This window comes from Rhinichthys klamathensis, unplaced genomic scaffold, assembly GCF_029890125.1.
Source record: "Rhinichthys klamathensis goyatoka isolate OS25496 unplaced genomic scaffold, OSU_Roscu_1.1 h1tg000213l_1, whole genome shotgun sequence".
NCBI lineage: Eukaryota > Metazoa > Chordata > Actinopteri > Cypriniformes > Leuciscidae > Rhinichthys > Rhinichthys klamathensis.
Window position 1 is genome coordinate 677,384 of NW_026606738.1, and position 20,046 is coordinate 697,429.

At 38.9% G+C, this 20,046-nt stretch overlaps 1 protein-coding gene across 6 annotated transcripts in view; it reads left to right on the forward strand.

Annotated features, from left to right (window-relative positions):
• shank1 (SH3 and multiple ankyrin repeat domains 1) overlaps positions 1 to 20,046 on the forward strand; it is a 153,888-nt gene that overhangs the window by 60,187 nt on the left and 73,655 nt on the right. The window lies entirely within an intron of this gene.

Here is a 20,046-nt window from a genome sequence, read left to right on the forward strand (position 1 = left end):
TAAGTGTTAACGAGCAGTTGGACAGGTGTACCTAATAAAGTGGCCGGTGAGTGTATATATAACTGTTGGTCCATTAAGCCTCATTAAGCGTTTTCTTGGTTTTCTATGAGAGGAAAATGCTTAACGTACAATTAATCGAGTTGCGTTAATTTTCTGCTCAATTGCTTTTCTGTATGCTTTATTTATGGTGTTTCTTGAGTTTGGTCTTTTAATACCACTGTCTTAAGTTAACGTGTTGCGTTCATATTCTGTGCTCATCTGCTTTTCTGTAGTATGCATTATTAGTATGGTGTTTACTAAGTTTGATAATATCATTTATGTCTTGTAAATCAGTCTAATGCATTAAGCCATGTTAGCGTTTCAGAACAACCACGAGGAGGCGGGTTTCGTGACATCATCGTGTACAATAGAAGTCCCATTTCATTGGCTAGGCGCCAACCAATAAGACGGCTCCTTCGAACACCCCCCCCCCCCCCCGCTCCCGCCCCCCTTCCGCTCTAGCCGCCACCGAGTTACAAGTGCACAAATCAGTTTTGCACCTCATATATCCCGAAAAGAGTAGCAAAAGTCAAGGCGTGAAATTTGAACTTGCAGTGACAGATTTGAGAAGTTGCAAGTGCCAATTTGAGGTTGTACTGCGAATTTGAATGTTAGAAGAAGTGCAAATATATTTTACATGTTTGTGATTGTCATTGTATTTCTGTGAATGGCATTTTACACATTTGTGACTGCTTGTCTGCAGCTTCAGATTCAGAATACAGGTTTGTGACTATTGTCTGCGAGTGCAAATCTCAGCGTTCAAGTTCAGATTTTTATTTTACAGGTTTTCACATCGGAGCTGTGAGTGTAAATGTTCACATACAAGTACGAATATTTATTGTACAAGTTCTCAAATTCACATCTACGTGCTCTCGAGTTTAGCTACTGATTTACCTTCATACGCCTTGCTCTGATGTCATGCTGACGTGTGTCAAAAAACTCTCGCGACCGCAAGGCGCACGTGTCGGATTCTGCAGTCGCGCGCAGTTGCTCTCCACCGACTGCGCTGATCAAAAGCACGATGGGAAACGACTTGCTGACGGCACAGCTTGATGCTCATTGGTTTAAACAACCGTGATGTATTGTTCTCTTTTAAAATGTTTGATTTTAAAACTCTGATATCATGTTTTATGTGTATCAATTATGTGTGGATATTCCCAAACTCTCTGACAGTGCGATCTATGTGATGTAATTTTTTTTAAAATAAAAAACAAAACAAAAAAACACATGTCTGTATTAAAGCAAAAATGATTGATAAACACGTAGGCCTATTTAAAATGGAATTAAATAGTACTTTGGGTGTCTTGTTCATTATATTTATTTTCATATTCAAGCAACAAAACTTAAATTACATCCAGTTTATTAGCAACACTGTGCACGAGCGTGAATCCCGCGATATCCGCCTTTGATCTCACAGGTGTCTGATCCACTGCGAGAAGCGAGATCTGTCCGGCGGCTTGCCTGCGCTTTTTTCACTCCTCTCACTGCAGCCGCCTACTCTCGGCTACATTTCAGGCGAGGCAAGGCGCATCTCAAACGAGCCTACTGTCTCTTAAAGGAGAACTCCGGCGCAAAATGAACCTTTGGTCTAATTACACATTGTTACCTAGTCAACCGTTATCTGAGATTTGTTTTCATGATTATCGAATGTAAATAGTTTTATCTCTAAAAACAGTTTAGCCTATAAAGCTAGTATAATGCTAGTATATTGGGCATAGTGTAATGACAAATAAAAATCGCTTGTTAATACCACTAACAAGGCTGAAAATAGCCCCACACTAACACGGTAGCATAATGAGGGTCCCTACCTTCAAACCGAAGCATTGAGAACTTTGTCAGTGTCCAGACAGTTTAATAAGAAGATATTTTAAACATACAGTCAACTTCGCGTATACAGGCAGAAGCCATCTTTGAAATACAGTCTTTACCAGTCGATCTACGAACGCCGATCCAAGTGCGCTGGTGAGATGTGAACGAGCTATAAGTTGTGATAAGGTGAGCGCGAACAGCAGGCTTGGATCGGCGTTCGTAGATCGACTGGTAAAGACTGTATTTCAAAGCTGGCTTCTGCCTGTATATGCGAAGTTGACTGTATGTTTAAAATATCGGTAACACTTTATTTTAAGGTGCTTGTAATAAGCAGTAATTAACAGTTAATAAGACACTGATAAGACCTTATAAGATGCATATAAGATGCATTTAAGCATTAACTAATTATAATAAATAAATTAAATTAAAAAATAAATGTCTCAAGTATCAATACATTGCACTTTTAGAACAGCCGGACAAACGTAAATGGTAACACAAACTCCCAGTCCCTTAAAAATTGACCTTCCCAAGAGAGAGTAGTTTCCCTGATCTCTTCAGGGCCTGGACTTTTAATTGACCCTTATATGAGGTAGTTAATGCTTATATGCATCTTATATGCATCTTATATGCATCTTATAAGGTCTTATAAGTGTCGTATTAACTGTTAATTACTGCTTATTACAAGCACCTTAAAATAAAGTGTTACCAAAATATCTTCTTATTAAACTGTCTGGACACTGACAAAGTTCTCAATGCTTCGGTTTGAAGGTAGGGACCCTCATTATGCTACTGTGTTAGTGTGGGGCTATTTTGAGCCTTGTTAGTGGTATTAACAAGCGATTTTTATTTGTCATTACACTATGCCCAATATACTAGCGTTATACTAGCTTTATAGGCTAAACTGTTTGTAGAGATAAAACTATTTACATTCGATAATCATGAAAACAAATCTCAGATAACGGTTGACTAGGTAACAATGTGTAATTAGACCAAAGGTTCATTTTGCGCCGGAGTTCTCCTTTAATTATTCATGACACCACGTGGATCTTTCCAATGACAGACATGTCAAACTGTGATATCGCGTAGTAGATGAGAGAGGCAATCATGGGACGCAAGTGTTTGTTTTCGTGGTGCAAAAGTCCAAGTGGGTTGAATATGTTTCCCCGCGATGCTGCCAGGGCTAGACTCTGGCTCTGGACGGTTGGTTTGCCATCAACCACGGACACATCTAAACTATAGTGTGTGCCGCAAACATTTTTCTCGAGAGAGCTTCGAGAAGTGGAGAATGGTGGACTTCGCCTTGTTGACAACCAATGCAGGTTGCGTCTTGCGAGTGATGCGGTACCAAGTCCCGAGGACTTTTCTATCCCTTCAGAGGTGTGTGTGTGTGTGTGTCTAAAATGAGAAGTCATCCACCTCCACCGAGCCATCTTTATTATAGGGGTTCAGGGGGGCGCATAGATCTAGGCTAGCACAGAACGATTTTTTTTAAGCGGAAAATTAATAATTTTCAAATAGTGTCTATATAAACCACTATATATTTTATAATGACATTATAATTATGTAGCCTACATTAATATGTTTTAAATAGAATTACGATTACTGTAGGCTAATATATGTAGCAGGTCATTCAGTTACTTTTGAAAGGACAATAATAAAGTGTCAGTGTATGTCATAAGACTTTAACTTTGCCAGCTAAATAAAAAAATCTAGCATTTCCTCACGTTTTACCACTGCTTTTTAGTGACAGTCGATATGCATGGGACATTGGCGATGACAGTGATGGCCATACCACACCCACTCCCTTCTTCTCACAGCCATCCACGCCCATTGAATTTGCATTTTTCAAAAAGATTGTGAGCTAGACTTGAGCTGAAAGAGGGGGGTTTCATGACTCTTTAAAGCACATAACGTTACAATTAGTGCTGTCAAACGATTAAAATATTTAATCGTGATTAATCGCATTAATGTCATAGTTAACTCGCGATTAATCTCAATTAATCGCACATTTTTATCTATTTTAAATGTCTCTTGATTTCTTTTTGTCCCATTATTTTTTTCTAATTTTAATGCTCTTATCAACATGAAAAAGTGGATCGGCTTGCTTTGTGCAAATGTTTTTTATTGAAAACAACACTGAAAATACTGTGTTCAATTTCACACTAAAACATTCTCACTTGGAGCAAATCATCTCTCACACAATGTAACATTGTGTTAACTAACAAAACACTTCCTGCATGTTTCAAGTCAATTCATTTATCCACGTTTCTACTGTTCAGATTCACTGCAGAATTTTTAGGACTTCGGATGGCAAATGGCGATGTAAAACTGGGGCACGTTCAAGTTCAAAACGGTGCGCAACGTTTTGCTACGGTTTCCGGGTTGAACGTCATGTTTCCTGGAAACGGCGTGCACCGGTGTGCAACGGGGGCTGCGTTCCAGTCCAAAATTGTCATGCCCTTCACTTCCCTCCGTCTCGTTCACTCGGATGTGCGTCATTGCTTACGTTGGATGAGTGCCCACTACTGGTGGAAACTGCAATGGGCTGAACTGGAACGTCCTAAGACCTTGATCACTTGGAATCAGCTATGGAGTTGATTTATTATTTAATTTAGTTTCCCTTTAAGAATTTGTTTAAGGCAGCATCCAAATGTATATAGATGTGTTTGGGTTGTTTTAAATTTAAAAAATCATAATTAATATATCATAGAGTTGATTGTGGTGGTGGTGATTAGACGAGATCTGCGGTGACGTCACAATCGTGTTGCATTGTGGTATATGGAGCTGCCTGAAGTCAGATGCTGCGTCCCAATTCGCCTACTTATACTACGCCCTAAAAGTATGTACTCTTTTTGTGAAGAAAAAGTACATACTTTTGAGTGTGTAGCAAAAGAGTAGGCAAGCTTTGGGACATACTACTTCGTCATCTTTAACGGACAGATCTGTCGCGTGCATCCTATCACCGTAAACTGCCCTGTCAATCATCTCGTCACAGTTAAAATCCTCCATTCAGTTTAATATAACTTCTTACCATTTCGGAGAGAATTGTTGTCGCACGTTCATCTGCCAGTCATGGATCTTTCATGCGGAGACTCTCCTCATGTGTTTGGAATTTGAATATAAGGCATTTAAAAGTTAATGGCTAAACGTATCTTTGCAAAAGTTCACAATGCTGCTGCAGATGCAATATAATGTGGACAACATTGAATAAATACATTTTCGTCAGGTTAGACACTGATAATTAATCACTCAAACCCCTTTATCTAAACCTCTCTACATAACCGTCGGACTCGCGCGTCCTCCATGTCTGTAGTTTTTGAAGACTTTTCATTCGTGTTTGTAGTTCTAACCGAATCCTCGTCCAACGCGCGATGGGTTGTGGGCAATATCAGCCGTTAGAGTGCGCATCGATCTGCACTTCGGATTCTGACCGGATATAGTAGACCATCCGGGTCTCTTTGGGACACTCATTTCAACATACTACGATTTGGGACGTACTAATTCTATTTTCGAATACTATTTAGGACGGATAGTATGCGAATTGGGACGCAGCAAGAGAATGTCTAATAGCTGGGTTTCAGTCACGTGATTATGATGACGCGCGAAATTCAGATGGAGGGCAGGGAGTGAGGAGCACAATGGACGAGATGGAGGAAAGTCTGTACTGTACTACTTTACACGCTATTACAAGAGAAAGATATAAACAAAAAATCAAACATATGTTGGACGTGATCCTTACGTTATGAAGAGGAGCGATTTTTCAACTGAATTGAAAGATTTTCCTGCCATCGAGGCGGTAGATATCAGCAACTACCTCGTCTTACAGACATACTTTGACTTTACAAAGTTCGGAAACGTTACACAAAAACAGCCACTTAAGTTGTATTAACTCACCTTTGACGAAGTGATCACTGCACACACGGGCATTTTCGCATTCGGCTCCTCCCGACCGCAGACGTAGGTTTGCAAGCCGTTTTTCCTGAGTTTTTCGGTCAATTTCTTGCATTTCCCTCCGTATGAACAACAACTTTTGGTACACGATAAAAACTCCTCGTGGTTTGATCGATTTAAGTAACCATAAACGGCACAAAACATAGGCATTTTGAGTTTGTTATAGAGCTTTCTAAATACAGCAAATCACTTCCTGCCCTCCATTTGCATTTCGCGCCATGGCAACGCAGTGGCGTGACGTCATATGAAAACAAGCTATTGAAGAGAATTGGCACTGTCTGGTTACTTCCGGTTTCTGGACTGGCTGCATTAACACGTCTCATGCGGGGGCACTCGCAGGCGAGTGCAGAATGAATGGGAGTCTATGGGGTTTCACCCCCAGAAATCCACTTTTCTCAGGATGTAATTTTTTGTCAAGTAATTTGAAAGTTGCGTTCAAAAGGGAGGGCTAAGACAATACACTCAGCTGAAAATTGCATTTTTAAGTTCACTTATCTGTTCTAAAAATCCGTTCAAAAATGTGATGACGTCACATAATAGCAGAATGCTAGCGTGTTCCGGCCAACAAAATCCTAACCTGTAAGAAATCGAAAGGACATAAGTACTCGTTCATTCAACTTTTGGCCTATAATCTATATTGAACTTGCGGAATCAACAATAAAATCTATGTTGATTCAACGACAAGCAGGAGAAAGAGATACATTTAGCCGTTTAGCTCCATAGACTCCCATTCATTCTGCACTCGCCTGCGATCACCTCCAGTGGAATTCTAATGGAACTGCAACCAATATGATACACAATGGGGCTAATAGGAAGTGCCAAGGCTCTCCGTTAGACGGGCTCTGCTGAAGTGTACATATGAAGTAGACTCGCTCCCTCGGTCAAAATCGAGGGAACGAGGGTCTGTCCATATAAACTTCCCTCGTCCACTTCACAAAGTGGAACACACTTCAAAATGGCGGCAGGGATTCCCCCGAGGGGAAGTGCTTAGGGAAGTTCGCAAGTGCCTGTCTAAAAGTGGACTGGAACGCAGCCCTGGTTTGAGATACGTTTTCTCTTGTTTGGTGGGTGTTTCAAAACTCCAGTGCAATCAGCAGGATCATGTATATAAAGCACGCGGTATTATGGTGTGTTCACACCGAACGCGAATAGAGCGTCAAATACGTGTCTATCGCGTCTAGTTAGACGCTTGAAAATTCGCTCGAGTTCAAATTTTTCAACTTGCGCGGAAGACGATCGCGGCAAACGCGTCGCCCAATTCGCATCATTCGCAACGCCCGGCGCGAATGATGCGTCTATTCGCGTCTTTGCATTGACTTTGTAATTTACTCGCGCAAATAATTAAATTCGCGTTGGTGTGAACACACCATTAAAGTAAACTCACACAATGGGTTCAAGGAAAGTAATTTACAAATGTGTTCGATGCAGCTCGGTATACGCAACAACTGAGGATATTAGAAGACATGTTTGTCGTAAGTTTTATTGTAAAAATATAGGATATCAACATGTAGTTGTTTATATTTTTAGCTTCATTGCAAGTGTTTGACATTTGGTATAGAAATAAACAATGGTAGGCTAATTAAGTGCTTTTCCTAAAAAATGAGAAAGAAAATACAGGGTATTAAAACAGTATGAACTACAAGTCAGTATCTGAGGCTAAATAGATGTGTTTTAGTCTGAATTAGGTAAGATGTGTGCTTCCATTTCAGTTTTAGCAATCCCTTCACTCGATTGGGATGTTCTCTTGTGTTCTGGGTGGCAAGTGCAGTAACTGTAACATCGGGGATATGTAGTATTAAACATATTTATAACGACTTCATCAGGCTCCGAAAATTCTTCACAAAGAACACAAAGAATGGCCTTTCTCAGCTGCCATAGTTGCAACTCTTGCGTCATCAGATCAGTGTGTTCAACGCATCACCGTTTCTGTTTAAAAAACGTTGCGCAACGTTTTGTCTGGGTTGAACGCAGCCCAGATATCCTTTCGAACGGGTGGCGGGGAAAAATGTGCTTTACTGACATTAAAAGTGCTGGCAAATACCCGACTGAAAATGATTTTGGATGCTCGAAAATTGAAAGTTAACCTAACTGACTAAACAGACCAGATTTGTAATCGCACTCCAACACCAAAATTATTTTTTTTAACACAGCCAAACAGTAAAAAACCTTATTAATTAAATAAAGTAGAGTACTGTTAAAAATGTATGTAAATTAACAGCAATTTCTTAAAGGGGTCACATAATGCCATTTTTTGTACAAGCTAATATGATTCTTTAGGGTCTAAATTAAAAGTTTGTAATATACTTTAATTAAAAACTCTCATTAGTATTGTAAGAAAACAGTTATTTTACCTGGTCAAAAACAGCTCTGTTTTCAGCACGCCGTTTCAGTGCATGTGACTTTAAATGATAATGAGCTTTGCTCACCCCGCCTCTCTGTTCTGTGCGTACACGTTTGTAACACAATAACCATAACGCGTTGTTCATTATAAACGTGGGATTATGAATTATATTGAGAACGTCGTACATAGAAAACATGCCGTAATGTACCCTGAGTGTAAACCTTAGACGCATTCATCGTGAAGCGTGCAGCTAGCAATTTGCAAAGATATAAATATTAATATAAAGGTTAATAAAACGTTACACTCACTTCAGTTGTTCTAGAGGTTCAGCAGGAACACGAATACCTGGTACCGATCCTTTATTCAGGAGCAGCTTCTTAGCAAAACCAGCTTTATACTGACCCTCGTTTATAAAGCAGTCTGGTGAGAAATGATTCGCGCAAACATGAGAGAATTGACGTTGCTCGTGGGGAATATTCCCTTCGAAAACAAACTCAGCCACTGCGTCCTTCAGCGGTTCAGATTTAGGAACATTAAAATGACTGCTGTGTTCGTTATTGCACCCAAGAACAGAACATCACAATCGCTTAGACGCCATTCTGCTCATAGACAGTGCTCCAGCATATCAACAATGACCGCGCCGGTCCGCGCAGACTATGACTGACAGCTGGCTCACGAGCGAGGGCGGGTCTGTGTTGAAACCCGGCTGTCAATCAACAATCGCTGGAGGGGCGTCCGACCGTGTGACGTCACACGGTCGAACGGCTTGATTTGAGGCAGGGGAAAACATATAAGGAGATTAAAACAAAAACACTGGATGGATTTTTATCATTATATGATGTTTGTGTACAGGCACTGCCAACACACATTTCAGTACAATCAACTTGAAAAAGTGCATGTACCATTATATGACCCCTTTAATTAGTAAAATAATGCACATGAATGCAATGCTTTCTACAGTAGGGGAGAGCCGGGACGATTGAAACGCGGGACGGATGAAACAGAGGCCGTTTCTCAATATGCGTTCTGTACTTGTGTTCTTGTGGACTTGTGAAACGTCATCAGTCACTGCCCAAGTACTGTTCCAATTCAAAGTTCACATCTAGCCAAGTCCAGTTCAAATCCCCGGATGTGTTCTTGATCCGCCCCGTTTACCGAGGATGCATCGAGAGGTGACTGGTGCGGACTTGAGACAGCCAGGTATCCCAGAATGCATCTCGCACCAACCAGCAAGCGTCAATAGCAGAGGAGAAAACCCGCGTAATATCAAAATACTACTGTTATTGTGTCATGAAATGTAATTTGTAAAATCTGTGGTTTATTTATAAAGATAGCGCCTATTTGAAAAATGTATCTGACGTTTTCGGAGTTGTGACATCCAGGCATTCACCGCGGGTGTTCAACGCTCATCAACCCCGACTTGAACAGCTTTTCCTCGGCTAGTGCTTCTGACGTTTGCCGCTGGCTCTGATGTCTCTAGTGGATAAACTTGACGTATAATTCGTCTTGTGTATAAGTCGATCTTTGGTCTCATTAAACTATTGTTTGTTCCTTGGCAAAAAAAATACTTTTTGGCTGAGGGCAAAGTGAAGTTTCATAACTTTATATATTTAGGCTATACTTTAACTTTGTAGCCTATAAGAGAGCTTACTTATGTTTGAATTGTTTGCCTTATTTATCATTGTAGATATTATTGATCATTAAAACTGACATTTAACAAAAAGAGACACTTTAAAATATATATATATATATATTTATTTTAACATTCTTTTCACTATGTGTACCAAGCGTGCCGCACAAGCCCTCAAAAGTGAAGCCAAAACGTCTCGATTGCCCCCCGGTGACCGGTCCTAGTATAGCTCATAAGCCCCGCCTCCCCATGTTATTCAACGGGACGTGTGACCAACTAAATAATTAAATTACACTTCACATATCTTTTTTCTAAAGATAGTTTCTGTCACTTACTGTAGTTTCTATCACGTTGATGTAATTTCAAGTGTTTGTTTTTAAAATAAGTTTGTTTTTAGTTAGTTATTTGATGCTATAAAAACGGTGCTGTGACATCATGATTGACAGCTGTGATTGACAGGTTCTCTGTGCGAAGTAGTCACTGAAGCACCAACGGACTTTTTTTCATAATGTTGACTATGTGTTTAGTAGTTGTATTTACCTTATTTTAACGAGGTACTGCAATCAGCAGACATCATTTGAGAGGAACGGAGCAGACAAGGCCACTTAAGAAAAGTGCAGGGCGTGTGCTTGCGATTGATTCAACGAGAGTGAGGGCGGGGCCTTGATTTCGCGGCTTTACTTCCTGCTCACGACTGCGCATGACTGGTCCCGAAAACGCTACTGCGCAGACTCAAGTTCCAATACACAAGTTTACGCGCCAAATCATGGGCGCCGCCATAACTCTACTTAAATGCACTTCATTTCCGCCGGAAGAGGTTTGCACACAGCGTCTGCCGGTGTACACAGCGACGGTTCCACGACTGGAGATGGCGTTACTATCCCCCACCCGAATTCAGTGCAGAACACTAACATGACGACGTGGCCCAGCATAACGTACAGCGAGATTTGCTCCTACTTCGTGCAATCCATGGCAATAGATGGAAAAGCAATTGGACAATCTGAAAGCCGTCGAGGCATATCAATATCTGCACAGCAACAAAGTCGGTTGTGTCATGTCATACACAGCTAGATAAAACAGACATAACGTGCAAATAACTATCAGTTTATGTCCGTGGTAATAGCAAATGTATCTGTGTGTTACTTTAATGTTTCTTTTAACATAATAACAACAATTGTGGCTAAATAAGTGTTTGCAGTTTATAGCTTAATCAGGGAAGACATTTACATGATTATAGGAAATAAAAGAAGCATGTTGTTGCGGATGGAATACGTGTTTGTATTTGGAAAACGGACTGTAACCTATAACATGACTTACTGCTGAGCTATAAATAAAGACATGATCTCTTTTGCAATTATCCTTATGACTCTGCATTGTTTTACCTGCTGTGTACCAACCAACCATTTTACCGGTTAAAATACCTTTAAATGTCGAAACTAACCCCTTAAAATGCAGTAGCCTATTCTACTTACAACAAAACGATTGAAGCCTCTACTTATTGCAATAAATAATGCAATCACTTTTCGCCACCGTGCCGGATCTCCGGCGTGCGGCCGTGAGAAAAATATTTTCCCGATTCATTTTTGTCCAGCTTTAACGTGTTAAAATATTTAATGCAAACGCAACATCTGTTCTTTCTGTCATCCTTTTGCTAGGGTTATGACCATTCTCTTATTCACGCAAATGCTTTAACCACTCATGCGCGACTAGACAAAAGAGAACGCGCTGTCAGTGAATGTCCTCCTGACGATCCGAACTATATCATAGGCTTCTTAGCTAGAGTGCAAAGTGTGTGTGTGTGTGTGTGTGTGTGTGTGTGTGTGAGCCATGATGATAATAATTAGGCGATCGAACTGTGTGTGAGAGAGAGGCGCGGGCGCGATACTGTGTGAGTGTGTTTGTGTGTAAACAATGGAGCGCATGGACCTCTTCGTAGCTGGTTTGCGGTCGTAGAACTCTCTATCTAACCACTCGTTCAGGTGCTTTCTCGAGTGTTTACAACCAACTATCACACACATCGTTCCCGAACCACCTTTCTTCATGTTGTAATTGTTATGTCACTGCGATATCAGCGCTTTGTCGAAGCTAGCTAGCAAAACAAACCCAGACCGCCAGAACGGAAGTGGGTTGCATCGACGGGAGGAGTTTAGGATGTAGAGCGGAAACGGCTCATAAACTTGTGTATATGTCAGCGCCATATCTAATCGGGACACTGGCGGCTTCAGTTCTCTCCAATAGAAAAGAGCGAAGGGGCGCCGTCCATCTTTTTTTACAGTCTGATATGTACAATAAAATGACACAACCCTGTCTCTGTTTGTTAAATGTCAATAAAAATCAATAATGTTTCATATTTTTAAAATTAAAACAAAGATCATGTTCATGTTGTTATAAATATATGCAGTGAAGATAATGTAGGTCTACGCGTTTCTGAACCACATGGCCAGCTACTATGTTTAAGATTTTTAAATGAAAAGAGGCAGAGTGGTGTTTTATAACATATTTCGTTTTATTGTTGACGAAAACAGGCAGAGTTGTTGCATATTTCGTTTTATTGTTGCCTAAAATATACATAAAGAAATAACCGGAGTAGCCAGAGCGTGCTGAGTGACGCGATCAAGAACGCACTGTTCTATTTGGAGAATAACTGGACTCGCGTCCTCTCGCCCTCGGGAGTTCGTTCTCCTGAGTCGAACTTGGCAAGTCCGAACTACCAAGGACGCAAGTCCGAAGTTTGCGTACTTGGTATTGAGAAACGGCCAGAGAGATTTCCTTGAAAACAACTCACGTCATTTACGTCAAATTTCGTCAGCACTTACAGCACGCAATGCCTATCAGACCCGCGAAAACATTTCTTCTTTATGTCATGTCGTTTTAAAGTTAGAGCCGGAAAGCTGTTTTTGAGTGCGGTTAGTAAATCCTTTCGTGCAGTACTTTTTTTTGACTGACAAGTTGTATTTATGTTCTCATGTGCCATTGTAATAATAATAATATGGAAGGTGTATTAGTACTGCAACACATCCTTAAAGGGATAGTTCTCTTTGAAAATAATTTTTGGTAGGCCTATGTTTTAGCTTACCTCAAGGGCATCCAAGATATAGGTGTCTTTGTTTCCGCAGTAGTTTCAATTTTTATATTTTTAGGGCAAACCGTTCTTGTCTGTCAGTCATATAATGCAGGTCTATGGTCACCACCTCAAAGAGCATGCACAGAGAAGTCCAAATTAAACATGATTTAATGACTCGTAAATGTAAGTACACATTGATGGCCTAAGACACGAAACAAACGGTTTGTGTGAAAAAACAAACAGTATTTATATAGTTTTTACCTCTTGTAACCACAGCCACGACCAAGTGATCTGACGGCGCGGGCGCTTTGGTCTGTGTGTTTCTTTAGTTTTAGTTTCTTTAGTTTTAAAGTTTCTTTAGTTTTATTTCCTTTATTAGATTTATTTCCTTTTTAGTTTGTTTTATTTCTTGTAGTAATTTTATTACTTCAGCTTAAACTTATTTCAATTGTTTTTTGTCATTTTATAAATTTTTTATTAGTTTTTTTTATATTTCTGTATACAGTAGTTTTTTTGTTTTTTTTTCAGTTAGTAATTTTAGTACTCCAGCTTAAACTTATTTCAGTTAGTTGCCAAGGCAACATTTAATATGTAATATCTAATGTTTGTTTAATTTTATTTCAGCTTTATTTCAATGAACAAAAATGTTTGTTTTTTTATAGTTTTAGTTAATGATAACAACACTAATGATGCATCGTAGAATTAATGATTGTGAGCTTTAGACATAACCAAGCAAATATTTAGAAACTTTCTTGGTAGATTAATAATTTAAGTAATGCTTTTTCTAGAAAAATAAAAACAATCTGGCCAAATATGTTTGTTTAAATCACTCAGTCGGACAGGATTTTAATCTTGCAACTAACTGCCAAACCACAAGCACAGGATTGTGGGATATCTGCATTTAAATATTGACCAAATGGAGGCATTTTAGTAGACTGGATGTTAAGCAAATATTAGATTTGGACGTGCCTAAGGCGGCATATTTAAGGTTTCTGACAGCCTTTCTCTGTCTGTCTGTCTTTCCCTTTTTATTTAGTTTTTGGAAAAACTAAACAGTATCTGCTTTGCTTTTCCCCCTCTCTCCTATTGTGGGATTGTAGAATTAATGTAGGTGTGTGTATGTGTGCATTTGTATGTGTGTGTGTGTTTGTGAGGGGGAAGTTTGTGTATGTTTGTGTGCAAGTGGAAGAGAGAGACAATGAGTGGTTATTTCTTTGTTCCAGTTATCAAAAGCTGCCTATTTAGTAAATTGTAATTACCGTAGTATAAGATTGGTAGATGAAACAGGATGACAGTGAAACACCTGGAGGTGATCTGAGCTGGATCGAAACACTCTGCCAAATATGATTTTTAGCCCATCTGCAACACCTGCCTGTGCAGAAATGATAAATGACTCAAATTGTGCAATATAGCAATGCATTCATGATGCTTTAGGTTAGTATTAAAAACAGCTTTTAACATAATTTAATTTAATGTAATTTGAATTAAAGTATCTTTATTTGAATTCTCCATATCTATTTTATGTATGCATGTTATTGATGTTATTCTGAACAATTCAGCCATGCATGTTTCATTTTTTTTAATTTTACCTATTAATAATTTATAATCAAATTGGATCTTTCAGTGGAACGAAAGACTTCTCCTCTCTTAAACCCTGCCCCTTTCTTACAATCGACCGCAAGCTCGCAATCAGATCTGCCTTCATCCAATCAACAACCAACAATAGAACCAAGTTACCACCCTACTTTGTTTTCTTTTTTTGATAATTCGTTTCACTCAGATGCGTCACATATGGAAGAAAAGATCTGTTGCTACTTCCGTTATATTGCGACTTTAAAGGATTTGTTATTGATTCTCTGTATACATTAAAGAAGGAAATCTTTCAGATTCTGTTTCATGTCTTTCTCTCCTATGTCTTCCTGATTTCTGTTTTGCCTCAAACCATGTTCTTTTGAGTCTCTCTGTTTCCTCTGTGTGGAGTAATATGTCCGCATAATCCCAGTACATTAGGCCTGCTCTACATACCAGCTAATTCACCCTCAATAAACTGCAATTGCTCGTTAATTGTGGTTTAATGAGTTCAGGGAGAGACAGCAGGTGCACAAACACAACTGAGCAAATGTAGGGCCGCGGGAATGCCCACTCACCCTTTAATGCACTAAACGCTTTTGGACACAGATTTTACATCGGACATCAAAACAGTTTATCGTACAAAATGTCCTTGAAATCAAATATTGAAATGTATTAATATTACCACAAACTGCACAGGAGCTGCAAGCAAAATGATTAAAATGACTGAATAGGAAAGCTGATCATTTTCTAAGTGTATGTGACTTTATTTAGTGGAACAGCTGTGTTGGCAGTGTGGGGCGCTGAACCCTGAGGGGCATCAGGGCAGTAACAGAGCAACCCTGCATCTCACACTCATTAACCACAGAGTCTGCCTGAAGAACTCGTGAGCGCTGAGAGCTGGGAGCAACAGCAAAGAAGTAAAGATGGATTGGAGGGAGAAAGAGAGTGAGCAGGGTGGAAAGAGGATAGGACAGAAGTCAGGATAGAAGTCAGGAAGGGAAAATATTGCTAAACTGCAAAATAAATATTTATCAGTATTTTGTATATCATAACATCTTTAAAACAAAATACATCTACTGTACTTGATAACCAAACTTCCATAAAATAATATGACTTGTTTTTAGAGAATTCACTACTGTTCCAAAATTTGAGGTCACTTAGATTTCTTGAAGTTTTTTAAAGAGGTCTCCCATACTGACTATAAGACTGCATTTATAACAGTAAAAATAAAATATATTTTAAAATATAATTTATTCCTGTGATGCTAAAGCTGAATTTTCAGAATCATTACTCCAGTCTTCAGTGTCACACGATCCTTATCATTATGATGATCCAATGATCCAATCATTATGATGATTTGATGCTCAAGATAATAACATTTCTTATTATTGTTCTAAACAGTTGTGATGCTTAAAGGTGCCCTAGAATGTTTTTTTTTATTATTTTATAATGTTTCCTAGGTTACCCTTATAATGTTAGTATGTTTTTTAGATAAAAAATATTCATAATTTAGAAATAAATGGCATTTTTCCTAGCCTGCTTTTAGCCTCTGATTTGAACACTCTGTTTGAAGGGGCGTGTCTGCTGTGGGATTCAGTGTAACCGCGGCCACTGCTGTGATTGGCTGACATGCTTGCATATGAAATAGCAACGCATTACATGTGAAACTCTCTCGAATACTTTTACTACTGCTATTATACGTTTTTACTATAACAGCTATCGAGATTAACGAATCGTGAGATGTTTTTAAAGTATTTAGATCTATTCCCATCACATAAAATGTTGCCGTGATGAGCATTGAGCAGATGACAGTGTGTTGATCGCGAGAATAAAGATCTTATCATTGCAAAGCAGTTTCTGCACTCTCTCTAAGGCTTTCACCAATGCAAACACGATGATGTAAAAACAGTAAGAGCTTCGTTGTGCAGTAACGTGCGTCATTGATTTCATAACGAGTTTGGCAAGTGTCCAGATAAACTCGCGCTGTGTGGAAAGATTGTTCTTTGATCGCTTTCTGTATATAATTTGTTCACAATTTAAATACGATTATTTTCATCCTACTAAAAGAAATGATGTGAAGCTGATATTTTAGTCACTGGCTTGACTTACTGATGCATAAACAGTATTGAACGATTTTGAGAGAAAGATTACCTGTCTGAACTTGAACAATTACACATCAGAAAGTGTTGCTTGGTAGCTCGATCCGAGGCCAGCTCTGTATTGGCCCTAGTTGAGGAAACCGTCGTCGGTGAAATGTTTGAAAATTTCCAGAGAAAATAAAATTAACCCATTGTTTCTTCAGAGGCTCAGATGAAGGAACTAAAAAATACTTCTGTTCATGTGTACATCCACACTGAGCAACTGCCATGCTTCGGCTGCGCAGTTCCACCTGGCATTGAGGGCTGGCATTATGCAAATATTTGGAGGCGTACATATTAATGATCCCGACTATTGCGTCACAGTCGGTATTGTGTGGAGAACCGACCGTTTTTCAGGGGTGTTTTTCATAAACGTGAATTAAATGAGAACGCGAAAACAGTCCAGTTTGAGGTTCACTCTATGTCATGTCCATGCACTGAACTCTTGTTATTTGACTATACCAAGGTAAATTCAATTTTGAATTATAGGTCACCTTTAATACTTTTTGAAAACCGTGATACATTTTTTTGCCAGGAGTAATAGAAATCCTTTTGTAACAATGTTAGTCTTTATTGCCTTTTGATCAATGTAACACATTCTTGCTAATTAAAAGTATATATTTCTCTCTCTCTCTTTTTTTTCTTCTTTAAAAAAAAATAAATCTTACTGACCCCAAACTTTTGAATGTGTATATTAAATGTATTTGTATTACTCCATTGGCTCTACTTTAAAGGGTAAGTTCACCCTAAAATGTATATTCTGTCAGTAATGACTCACCCTCATGTCATTCCAAACCCGTAAGTCCTTCATTCATCTTCAGAACACAAATTAAGATATTTTTGATGAAATCCGAGACCTTTCTGATCCCCACAGCAACGAAACGACCACTTTCAATTTGACTTTTTTCGACCTTATTACTTCGCTGTTTACATAGTAAACACAGTGCAGCGCTTCCGGGTTCTACGTCAGAACGCCGACGCCAATTGGCCAACGCTTTTCACGTGAGCACCACGACACATGCGTGTGATGCTGATGCAGGAGCCGGCCAATACAAAGCCAGCGTTCTGACGTAGAACCCGGAAGCGCTGCACTGTGTTTATACGTGAACAGCGTAGGAGACTGACACAGAAGAGAAGAAATTCTTCAAAAAAGTAGTTATTTTTGTTTGTTTGTTTTGCACACAAAGTATTCTCGTCGCTTCATAACATTAAGGTTGAACCACTGTATAGTCACATGGACTATTTTAATGATGTCTTTACTACCTTTCTGGGCCTTGAAAGTGGTTGTTGCATTGCTGTCTATGGAGGGATCAGAAAGCTCTCGGATTTCATCAAAAATATCTTCATCTGTTTTCCAAAGATAAACAAATGTCTTAAAGGACAACTCCGGCGCAAAATGAACCTCGGGTGTAATAACACATTGGTACAGACTAAATCGTTCCCTGAGATTTGTTTTCATGATAATCGAATATAAAGAGTTTTATCTCTAAAAACAGTTAAGCTTATAACGCTAGTATATTGGGCATCGAGTAAGCAAAAAGAGATCGCTAGTTAATACCATTAACAAGGCTCAAATCAGCCCCACACTAACACGGCAGCATAATGAGTGTCCTTACATGCAAACCGAAGCATTGAGAACTTTGTAAGTGTATAGACAGTTTAATAAGAAGATACTTTACACAGACAGTACAGTAAGCGCATACAGACAGCAGCCATCTTGGAAAACAGTCTCGATCAATAGAACCACGAAGGTGAGCGAACAGTACGTGTAGATATTGAAGATAAGATAAATTATATTTATTTTTTTATTTTCTCTGTTGCGTTCAGTGCTTCTTTTATGCGCTCAGTGCTTTCTTCCGGAAACAACGGACCATATGAGATTCCAAGTCACAGTTCAGCTCACGTATCACCGTGTTCGTGGTTTGACTAATCGAGACTGTTTTCCAAGATGGCTGCTGTCTGTATGCGCTAACTGTACTGTCTGTGTAAAGTATCTTCTTATTAAACTGTCTATACACTTACAAAGTTCTCAATGCTTCGGTTTGCATGTAAGGACACTCATTATGCTGCCGTGTTAGTGTGGGGCTAATTTGAGCCTTGTTAATGGTATTAACTAGCGATCTCTTTTTGCTTACTCGATGCCCAATATACTAGCGTTATAAGCTAAACTGTTTTTAGAGATAAAACTCTTTACATTCGATTATCATGAAAACAAATCTCAGGGAACGATTTAGTCTGTACCAATGTGTTATTACACCCGAGGTTCATTTTGCACCGGAGTTGTCCTTTAAGGGTTCGGAACGACATGAGGGTGACTAATTTATGACATGAATTAAATTATGGGGTGAACTAACCCTTTAAGCATAAACCTCATTTAAAAAAAAAAAAAAAAAAAAAAAAAACTTTTTAGCAATAACAAAAATTCTCAGAATTTTTTTTTTTTATTCCAATGGAAGAGGAAAATTGCGAAATTAAAGTTTGTGGAACTTTAAAGACTAGATTTGAGTGGTCATTAAGATGGCAATGAAAGAGAGATAGAGGAGGAGGAGGAGGAGGCAGTGAAGGTTATTTCCCTATAGGTCTCATTAAAGACTACTAATCCCCCCTGCTCTTGCCCTGCAGAAATGGGCCTGAGGGAGCCGACGAAATGAGAGCGAGAGAGAGACACACACACACACACATGGAGGGTTACATCAAACAATGTACCAGTCAAACATGAGTAAACATGAGTAATAGGGTCATTCTGTGTCAAATCAACCACATTTTGGAAACTTCCCTACCTCAAATTTTTGATTTTGTTAATATTTTTTCTGTAGAAAGACAAACATAAATAGTGATGAAATCCATAATATGAAATTTCATGGATGTATATTTACAGAGTAATCCATTATTTTGTAGGGGTCAAACCGACACAATTTACACAAAATTTACACAAAAATTCACAAATATGACTTTAGAAAGATGGCAGAATCATTCTTTTATTTTTACACAGAGATTGGTAGGTCTATTAATAAATCTGTTGACTTTAGCATTCTTTATTTCATTATATGCCAACGGAGACAGTTCAAAAATGTAGCTCAAGAAATATTAAAGATATTTTAATATCCTTTTAGATTCTGGTTCTTAAAGCTGCAGTCAGCAGTTTTTCCTCTTTGTCGCCATCTCTGTTCAAAATCTGCAATTGCAGTCATTCGTGGAATTATCAACTTAACGTGAGTTGTACTTCAACACCCTCGACACGGCACAGCGCGGATGAACACAATGTTTGAGGAGAGTGTGCAGCTGTCAGTCACCGCGCCGGTGTGGATACTGTCATTCAGAATCACAGATTATTCTTTTTGGAAGTATGACCAACATAATAATTTTCACCGGAAAATGTCATCTGAACAAGTAACATCCACTTTTGTTCTGGTTCTGACATTGCAGTAAATCACGCTGATTAAATCTAACAGTCGCTTATCATATCACGCAAACCCGTGCAAATTATACTTTGTTCTCAAAT